This window comes from Vespa mandarinia, chromosome 13 (assembly GCF_050613455.1).
Source record: "Vespa mandarinia isolate Hongniang chromosome 13, ASM5061345v1, whole genome shotgun sequence".
NCBI classification, from domain to species: Eukaryota; Metazoa; Arthropoda; class Insecta; order Hymenoptera; family Vespidae; genus Vespa; species Vespa mandarinia.
In genome coordinates, this window is record NC_140822.1 from 1 (window position 1) to 9,249 (window position 9,249).

Consider the following 9,249-nt stretch of genomic DNA (forward strand, 5'->3'; position numbering starts at 1 on the left):
ATAGTACCTTATGAAATACACACATACACATATAGATATATTTATTGGAGGCCATGAAGGTTTTCGTCTCCAATAGGATTATTATTTCGGATTACAATCGTTAATGCAGAAAAGTCGCTTTAGCTTTTGAAGATGTGAATTGAATTAATGAAAAAAGTGTAAAAAGAAGCACTAATGTGTATTTTCTAAAAATAGAACATCTATTAATTGTCTAGATACTGGAAAGGTTCTAAAAGAAAAGCAAAAGCACGATCGAAGGAGAGGAACGAACGGAAGTTAAAGGAAAATGTCAGAGAAAGGGATGGTGGGTGGGCGGAAGTGCTCTGTGCACCATCAACGTGGGTAGGAGTGGAGCGGAAGGAGAGGAACGGGAAAGAGGGTAGAGCGGAAGGGCGGCAGATAGAGGAAAGCGCGGAAAGGATAGGGGTGAGAGAAGCGACGTAGTATAGAGGGTGGTCGGTCGGTCGGTTGGTCGGTCGGTCGGTCGGTCGGTTGGCTGGTTGGTTGGCTGGCTGGCTGGCTGGCTGACTGGTTGGTTGGTTGGCTGGCTGGCTGGCTGGCTGACTGGCTGCTTGGATGCCTAGGTGGGTGGTTGGGATGGAAGCGGATGAAACGGGAACCGGAACAAGGGTGGGGCAGGAACACGACGTCGACGCCGACGCCGACGCCGACGCCGACTACGACGCCGACGGCGGCCCCGGTCCCGATACGGCGGAAGCGTCGCGTTTGCCGGAAGTCGCCAAGGAAATGAAATGCCTCCCAGCCAGCCAACCCTCGGGAGTTTCTGCGACGACTGAACAGGAAGTAGCGCTCCGCGCCAGAATTTCTCGCAGTTCTCTTTTCTGTCTAGAGAACGTGCGAGTGGATAGCATCCACCGAGTTGCCATCCAACTGAACGCGTTTCTCAACGCGAAGGAAGATTACGATTTATTCTCTCTCGCAATTACTATTCTATCTTATCTATTAACATATCTATTTACGTATCTGTGTGTGTGTCTGTGCGTGTGTGTGTGTGTATATGTATATATATATGTATATGTGTATACAATATGAATGTCTATACACACGCACACACACACACACACACACACACACACACACACACACACACACACACACACATATATATATATATATATATATATATATATATATATGTATGTATGTATGTATGTATGTATGAATGTATAGTATTGTTGTAGAGATTTTACTAAGTATAATTGCATAAAAAAAGAGAAAACAAACAGCTATGATCATACCCTTTCTAATAAAGAACATTTGAAATATTTTAATACTGGTAAGACGTAACATGGAACGATTGATAGAGTTGAGAACCTAATGAAACCAACTCATGTCTATCAGGCATATAAGCATACACGCGTCTCTCGATACGGTCGTTCGAGTATAGCGAGAATGCCTTAGTTTTCCAACATTTATGTTGCGTATCTTAGCGAATTGGCGAGGCGTTAGAAAAAAGGAAAATAGAATCAAGAGCACGGTAAGCGTCTACCGTCTAGCGTCTAGCGTCTAGCGTCTACGATATGCGTTCGTTCGGATTACTATCCTTAAATACGATATATGCTCCGTGCAACGTAGACTCAAGGCTAGGTAAGGGAGAGCAGGGCGTTAAATACATGATTTATCGTCTATCTCTACTTGCTACGAATACCAGGATTGCATCAGCGACGCTTACGAACATTAATATGGACGATCGTTGAGCGAGCGTTACGATCATCATCATACGGATTTCACACAGGAATTATTTCCAATCGTCTACGGATGTGTCCCTCGTACAATCGCCCGTCAATTTTGTCCGGACCTTTATTTTTCAACGGTTTAAGACCGAATACCTTTAAGAACGAATATCTAAATCATAGATCTAAATCATTTTCAATGCGATATCCTTTTATACGATGCATTAATTTTCAATTAGACGTATGAACTGGTATTGATTGTGACATTTAATCCGCCCAATACCAAATTGTCATGGAGAAAGAATTATATTCTACCTACTTCATCGTAGCAAGCGAGAATCGATCGAGCTCGAAACATCATGGCTGGTGCCTTTACTTTCTTCGCGCGTAAATATCAGCTTCGCGTAGAACTTCCCACAGTCGCTTTCGCAACGCTTCCAAATGTCAGATGCGCGCTACGGCTTCCTATAAAAGTTCGTTACATTCTTCTGCATGAGCATACGAAGCCTTCCGATTTATTGTTAGTAAAATAGGTATGTAGATGTCTACGTAAAAGGAATGTAGAAATGGAAGTATAAATGTTTGAAGAAGGATCAAACAAGTCGTATCGTCGTAAGATCGATCACTTTACCCAAGGTATTGCATTAGCAATGTAATTGTATAACAGGGCGTTTCAAAACTATATTTCAATAGACGAAAAACTCGTTTGTGATTACGTAGATAATTTCATTTATCGGAGCACTTTGACGAAGCTAAGAGAAAGAAAAATAGCGTTTTGAAAATAGCGACTGTGCAACTATATCGAGTTCCTGTGCTCCGGACGATTGGATAACAGCAGGAAGCCGCCTTCGTTGCATAATATAGATGTTGCGCAATCGATACCTTCACCTTATGCGCACCTTATGTTGTCGTGACAAGAGAAAATCGGTGAACGGATGGAATTTCATACCTTTGCAGATCGCCTGGAATTTTTTGGTAAATTTCATGCTCTTCGTAAAACTTTAAAGGTTTTACTAAAAGGACCAATAACGCAAGGAGGTTGCTAGTTGTACTAGTTGTAATCTCGCTAGAAAGCGATTACATCATTTTGATAAATTCTAGGTGCGCGCGTGCGAGAGAGAGAGAGGATGATTCAACTATGTTATTAATTTGCGTAAAATTTATACGCATAATGCATCAATTTCAAATTGCTCCAAAGGTATCGTATGTATAGCGCGCGAAGTATTGCATGTTTTAACATACAGCCTGTGTGCTTCAAGTAGGTGAAAGTACGCATGCATCGAGATAAGGTCACAATCATTTTAATGTTACTCGAGCTCAGTGGCGTTGGTGGTTATCGTGCCACGAGTATTTTCTCGAGGTTGCAAAGATATTCGATATTGTTCGATTAGTTGTTCGATATACAAAGAATTTATACAAAATCTTTGCCATGGGTAAACGAGTTAGCGCACCATCACAGTACGTTTTACATTTGTAAACTTGCAAAAGCTCCTTGTACGTAGAAAGTAAAGTGATTCGATCGTCGGTCGAGTCGGTAAAGCCGTTCGATAGGAACTTAAGGATGCGGAATGAGGTAATGGTTTCCTCCATTATATACGTACGTGTGTTAACAGTTTTGTTCGCAAGTTAATTCCTTCGAATAATCATTTGACGAGTCAAATCTCTCGTCGAAAATAATTTATTTTAAAATCAAATAATCGATCGTATCGATAGTATAGTTAGGATTTAGTTTTAATAATCCGAAAGAAAAGGGGAATTCGATGATAGCAAATTGTATTAGAAGATTTGATGTAGATCGTTGAGAACGTATCATTCGTTGATGAAGGTGCGCCGAGCTGAGACGCATCCCGGAAGTAGGTGCGTCCAACGTAGTTCCTTCTTTCCAGACCTGCTCCGATTCGAATAGTCTTACGACCATTACTGTTGTTCTTAGTAGTATTAGCAGCGGCTCGTTGCTTGTCGTTAACGTGGTGGTGCTTACACATCGGTAAGCAAGAGAGGGAGAGTAAGAAGGTGAACGTGTACGTTCAATCGTGTGCGTTCGAACCTGTGTGTTTGTGCGCGCATAAGCAAGCGAGTGAAGGTAATGGACGCGCGCGCGCGCGCGCGAGAGAGAGAGAGAGAGAGAGAGAGAGAGAGAGAGAGAGAGAGGGGCAGAAGGAGAGAGAGAGAAAAGTTGGTCGTAATCTGTGGGAGAGGATGAGAAGGCAGCCAGGCATGTCGAAAGGAAAGGAAGCTCCACGGACCTCAGTTCCGCTCGTTCGTCTTCCTATCCGATTCTCTTTGCCTCCGCGAATACTCGCGCACATATCTATATAACTTATGCAATACATACCTATACGTTTCAAAAATGAATGCGAAAACTTTGATTCTTCGATTGTCATGAGAGATTTGATTCGATAATAATAATAAAGCCGATTCGAAAATGAACAAGTAATCGAAGGTAAAAGGAATAGACCGTGAAAGTTCGGAAAAAAGGAAGGAAGAAAGGATATTATTTTGGTGTAAAACGTTGGTTCTATTAGCGGGCAAAAGATTGATGCTGTTTCCAATGCTGATATAAACATATAAACGATAATACATCATACATCATAGGGTAGGTGCACGACGATATACGCTCCTGTACTCACCTACATCGAGGACGTATCGTAATCGAGCCGAACGACACGCTTCCGAGCATTGATAACCGGTTCGTCGGCTCGACGGGTCAAATCATGAAGTCGCCATAGCTGTAAGCGTCTGCCGCTCACTTCAAGAGTTTCTTCCTTATCGTTCATTTGATCGCTTTCGTTTCCTTCGTTCGAGCGTTAACACATGTATTAAATTACAAGTAACTCATATCGCACGCAGGGTCGATCGTTATTCCATCGAAATGACATATTTTTAATGTAACAGATATAATTGGTAGGTTTATGCTTAAGGAATGATTATCTTGGGAATGAAAAAGAATCAATTACTTTCGACTTATTGTTAAATAATAGATAAATAAATACTCGTGCTTCATAAAGAAATGGAAAGTTTATATCGTTTGGGGGATAAATGAAGTCGTCGAGGTAAAGTCCTCGCGGACAGATGCTTTATAACTCGTATTTTCTAGTTTTTGTATTTTATAAAGACGAATCTCATATGAAAATTGACGATAGCAGTGTATATTGTTGGAGTTAGTATATTCGTTAGCGTATTAACAAGGAATTGTGTTACCCGTTGGTTGCTCCCGGATTGCTATAACTACGCTATTACCGTAACCGATTACATAAGCCGAGCGTGCGTTAACACACGGCCCGCGAGTCGGAACTCGCTCTTTGCCGGGGCTCTTAAAGCGCATGTGAAATGCGCCTTAAGGCATCGTACAAGAGACACTTTCTCCAAAGCAACGAATACTCGCTCGGTCGGATTCTCAGTCGAATAGGCCAACGATTGCTATTATTCGTTTAATAATAATGTAATAACGAAATCATACTCGCGTCCAAATTCAATCGGTCGAATATTTCTTCTAATATTTTATTATTTCATGATTATTATTATTTCATGATTATTATTATTCATTGCGTGCGTGCGTGCGTACGTGCGTGCGTGCGTGCCATAGACGCGTTGGATATATGTCGTATTTATTACATACGAGTGTACATACATCTATGCAGTAGACAAGTATACCTGAAGACTCGTTAATAGGCGAAAAAGAGAACAATCGTGTTGGTAGGTAACTGCATCGAAGAATAGCATGTAAAGATGTTGCACATCCGGGATGACGAGTGGAGCTCTCTTCTCCTCTCTGTCGTTTGCCCTCCTACCCTTTTCTTTCTTCTTCGACCGCTCGTCCTCCTTCATTCCAGTGCTTCTGCAACACGGCATTTGGGATTAGGCGGAGGTGAGAGGAGCAGTGTCGTAATCGTTCGAGAAAAGCAAAAGGAGAAAGGAGGGGAGGAGGAAGAGACCGGATTCTTGCAAAGGCCTCGTCATCGCTCGTTGCCATAGAATGTCTGCCTTCGAGATGTGATATTCTCGCGAATCGCGATGAAAAAAGACCAATCCGTGACTACTACTAAGTTATTTTAGTTAGATCGATAACTTTGACCGCTTTTGGTGAGAATTACGTGAAAAGTGAAACGATGACATTTAATCACATTTAAATACACACACACACACACACACACACACACATATATATATATATAGATACACATACACACACACACACACACACACACACACACACACACACATATATATATATATATATATATATATATATATATATATATATTGTTCCCTTCTCAGCCGGTGTATACCTTTCTTCTTTCTTACGATCATCCTTTCGTCTCCCTCTCCCTATTTTTATCTCCTTTTCTTTCCTTTATCTCGTTCCTTTCCACCTTCTGCGGTCTCCCGCGATTTCTAATTGGGCAACGCAATTTCCTTCCTTCGCCTCGCATGAGAAATTCCTGGATTGCGCAAGTGCCGCTGCCGGATTACTAAACCACTTCGCTTACAGCGTTCGATGCTCTATCGTAAATGCGATATGCGTCGATTACACAGTGCCATCGAGTAATGAAAGAATAAGATACGCCAACGGGATTTCAATCGATCACTCGATTCAGCTACATATGTACACACAACATGACGGCCATAGGTCACTTTGATCCATCCGGCTGTTTCGTCTAGACTTTAACACTGCGTAGCTTACGACGAACGATAATGTTAACCGACGTAATACATTAAATATGTATTTTCGTATAAAAAGATATAACTTGAAAAATGTCTCGTACAGGCGTGACATTAATCACGACGCAGGTATGTGGGAAGATCTTATGGTCGGCTCGCCGAAGGAAAATTTCTTTTCTCGCACGACCGATGATCCACAATGGACCCGTGGATTCTTTCAAAATTTACGTGCGATCAGTCAAAGAAAGGAGGACCCTCTCTACTAACTTCTCAAAAGTTCCAAGCTTCTTCGATCTTCCGCGCTATCTCAAAGGCGAATTGAAAGCGCGCTACCTGCTCTTTAAGGTCTACATTTATATATACATACGTATGCGTGCACTTTCACAGTCACCTTCATATTATAGATATCTCTATATATGTGCGTGCCTCTACATATTGCTATATATATATATATATATATATATATATATATATATATATATAGGTGTGCGTATATCTAAGGATATGTATAATCGAATGTGTTCCATCGATACTCGTGAGAAATAAAAGGAAGAGCTTTAATTCGATATATACAAGTACGTATGATATAGCGATATCAGCGATACGCCGTTGTAAAAACACAGCATATTACATTTATTATTATTACGTAGAAAGGATTTGATTTGCTCGTAAGCAAAATCATAACATGTACCTAATTATGTCCGATTAAAGGTGAGAACGATTAGAAAAAGGCGAAGCTCCATCGGTTCGAATCGTTGAAAACATTTAAATTGTCTTTATCGGAAGGGAAGGAAGTGTGTCGAACCGCTTCTATAGCGGGAGAAGGTTCAAATCCCAAGGCGTCCCTGGACAGCAGCGCGCATACTCTCGAGTAACGAAATTCTTTTGGCATTTGCACGATGGGATCCTCATCGTATTATGTTACGCGCGCTCTCGCGCAGGTGAACGTGTATGCATAAGAGCGCTCACGGTAGACGTGGTCCGTTTCCCTTTCCTGCTTCTCTCCCTTCTTCCACCGCATGACCTTTTTTTCTGATCTTTTTCGAAGACCCTTCCGTAGGAGCGAGGGTTCCTCTATCAAAAGGAGAGACCGAAGTTGAGGAGAAGAGAGGCTCAGAGAATCGGAAGGGCCCAGAAGAAGCGGTACAGGTAGCTCTCTCAGGACGCCCACAAACCTGTTTTACCTGTTATGTTCTGCCCTGCCTGGCTTATGAGTACCACCGATTCCTGTGGTGCTTGTGACCGACGGTGCTGGTCATGGTGTTTGGTGCGCTTTTTTTTCTTTTTTCTTTTTTTTTTCTTTTTTTCCTTTTTCTTTTTTCTTCCAGGAAACAGTATCGCTTTTAAATACAATTGGTTATTTTTTCAATATCGTAAAAATCGATCGATTGACTTTTAATGGGTCCATCATTTAAGTAGGACGGTCCGAATTAAAAGTGCCGCACGTGTCAGGGTTGCGTCAGGGCTGCGTCAGGTCTGCGTCAGGGCTGCGTCAGGGCTGCGTCAGGGCTGAGTCCGAGCTCCGATATTTCATGAGGAAAGGAGAACTTGTCAAAATTTAGGATGGATTATTTTGCGCTTATAGAAAGGGATTTTGCAACAAATATGGTTGAATATGACGGGAATAGTTAAAGGTAAGAAGGAAGGGGAAGAAAGTAGTGATTACGCAATCCGGACGAACAGCTTGAACGATATATAATGTAATGTTATCGATGTCGAAAGTAATGAAGGCGTATGTAATGGTTAGTCGGAGGGAGTAGATTTAAAGAGACGATATCTAGAAAATCGTCTACGAACGTAATGAGAATATTTCAATATTCGTAATGCAATAAACATTTTCGTACCTATCGAATGCACTTGCTGCGATACTCGAGGTTGCTAGCGGTCAATGTAAAGGCGACAAGCAAATACGAGTGTACATCTAGTATTTTAACCGTGTGCGTAGCACGATCGATAATTTTTGTTCCGTCGGTTTGCTTCGGAAAGCGGTTTGCCAGCGGTTTTATTCTCGTCGAGTGTCAACGATCGGCTGGGGTTAACTCGGCGACAATCACGATAACGATTACGAGGAAGCTACGAGGAAGTCAGCGAATCCCCTTCCATAATATCCCGTCGGAGTTCCCTACCCGTTTATCGTGTCGTAGCTACACTTTGATTATTTCCGTTAGCGACGGAGTACGTTTAACGCCGGCGTCTCATTGGAGAATGAATCTCGCCAATGGATGCCGCGTGAATTTCTTCGCGTTCGACTTTAGACGGTGGAGGCGCATTGCATACCGAACTAAAGAAATTTAAATATTATATTCGCAAAATCGTATTCGCTGTACGATGATATTTTAATAAGACGGAACGAAGAATCTGTCCGATAAAGAGGATAATTTAAGATAGACAATGCATATGTACGAGTATATCCGTTAACGCGGTGGTGCCATCTCGCGGTAGATCGAAACCCGTAGAAAACTTTTCGGATAAAGGAAGGTTAGGATTATTGAAGACCGTTCGATAGTTTACTCTCTTTTGCTAATTACTTTTTTCGGATACGAGTCGTTCGTATACGATCAAATATTCTTCGCTGTCATTTCAATTGGATCGAAGAATGAAAATAGATGTAACGTGTCGATGTGTGGGATGCAAGTCCGACAAGAACGAAAAGGGCGGCTGTTCTCGAGAACTCGTCGATCCAAACAAGTGGTCAGTATTATTCGAGAATTGGACACCACTGGGACAAGGGGTTTGGTGGCGCGCATCGGCCGCGCGCATCGGCGGCGTACACCACTGGCGGATCAGGGCGCTCTCTTTCCATCTCTCCGAGTAGCGTTGCCGATATCGACGATGCCAAAGTGGGGATAGAATCTGGCGGCAAGCTAGCAGGCGATACTTCCTACTGCATGAC

General features: G+C 42.2%; 1 long non-coding RNA gene across 3 annotated transcripts; it reads right to left on the reverse strand.

The window, feature by feature from the left end:
• Nucleotides 1-1,194: 1,194 nt before the first annotated feature.
• Nucleotides 1,195-6,711, reverse strand: LOC118447473 (uncharacterized). 3 transcript variants are annotated; one of them, XR_014982898.1, is made up of 4 exons: nt 5,984-6,711; nt 5,349-5,532; nt 4,896-5,187; nt 1,195-4,488 (listed from the first exon to the last, which is right to left on the reverse strand). It is a non-coding gene; the product is annotated as an uncharacterized LOC118447473 (long non-coding RNA). The 3 variants fall into 3 exon arrangements; XR_014982897.1 differs by lacking the exon at nt 4,896-5,187 and having other exon boundaries at nt 5,984-6,678; XR_014982896.1 differs by lacking the exon at nt 1,195-4,488 and having other exon boundaries at nt 4,499-5,187; nt 5,984-6,678.
• Nucleotides 6,712-9,249: the final 2,538 nt, after the last annotated feature.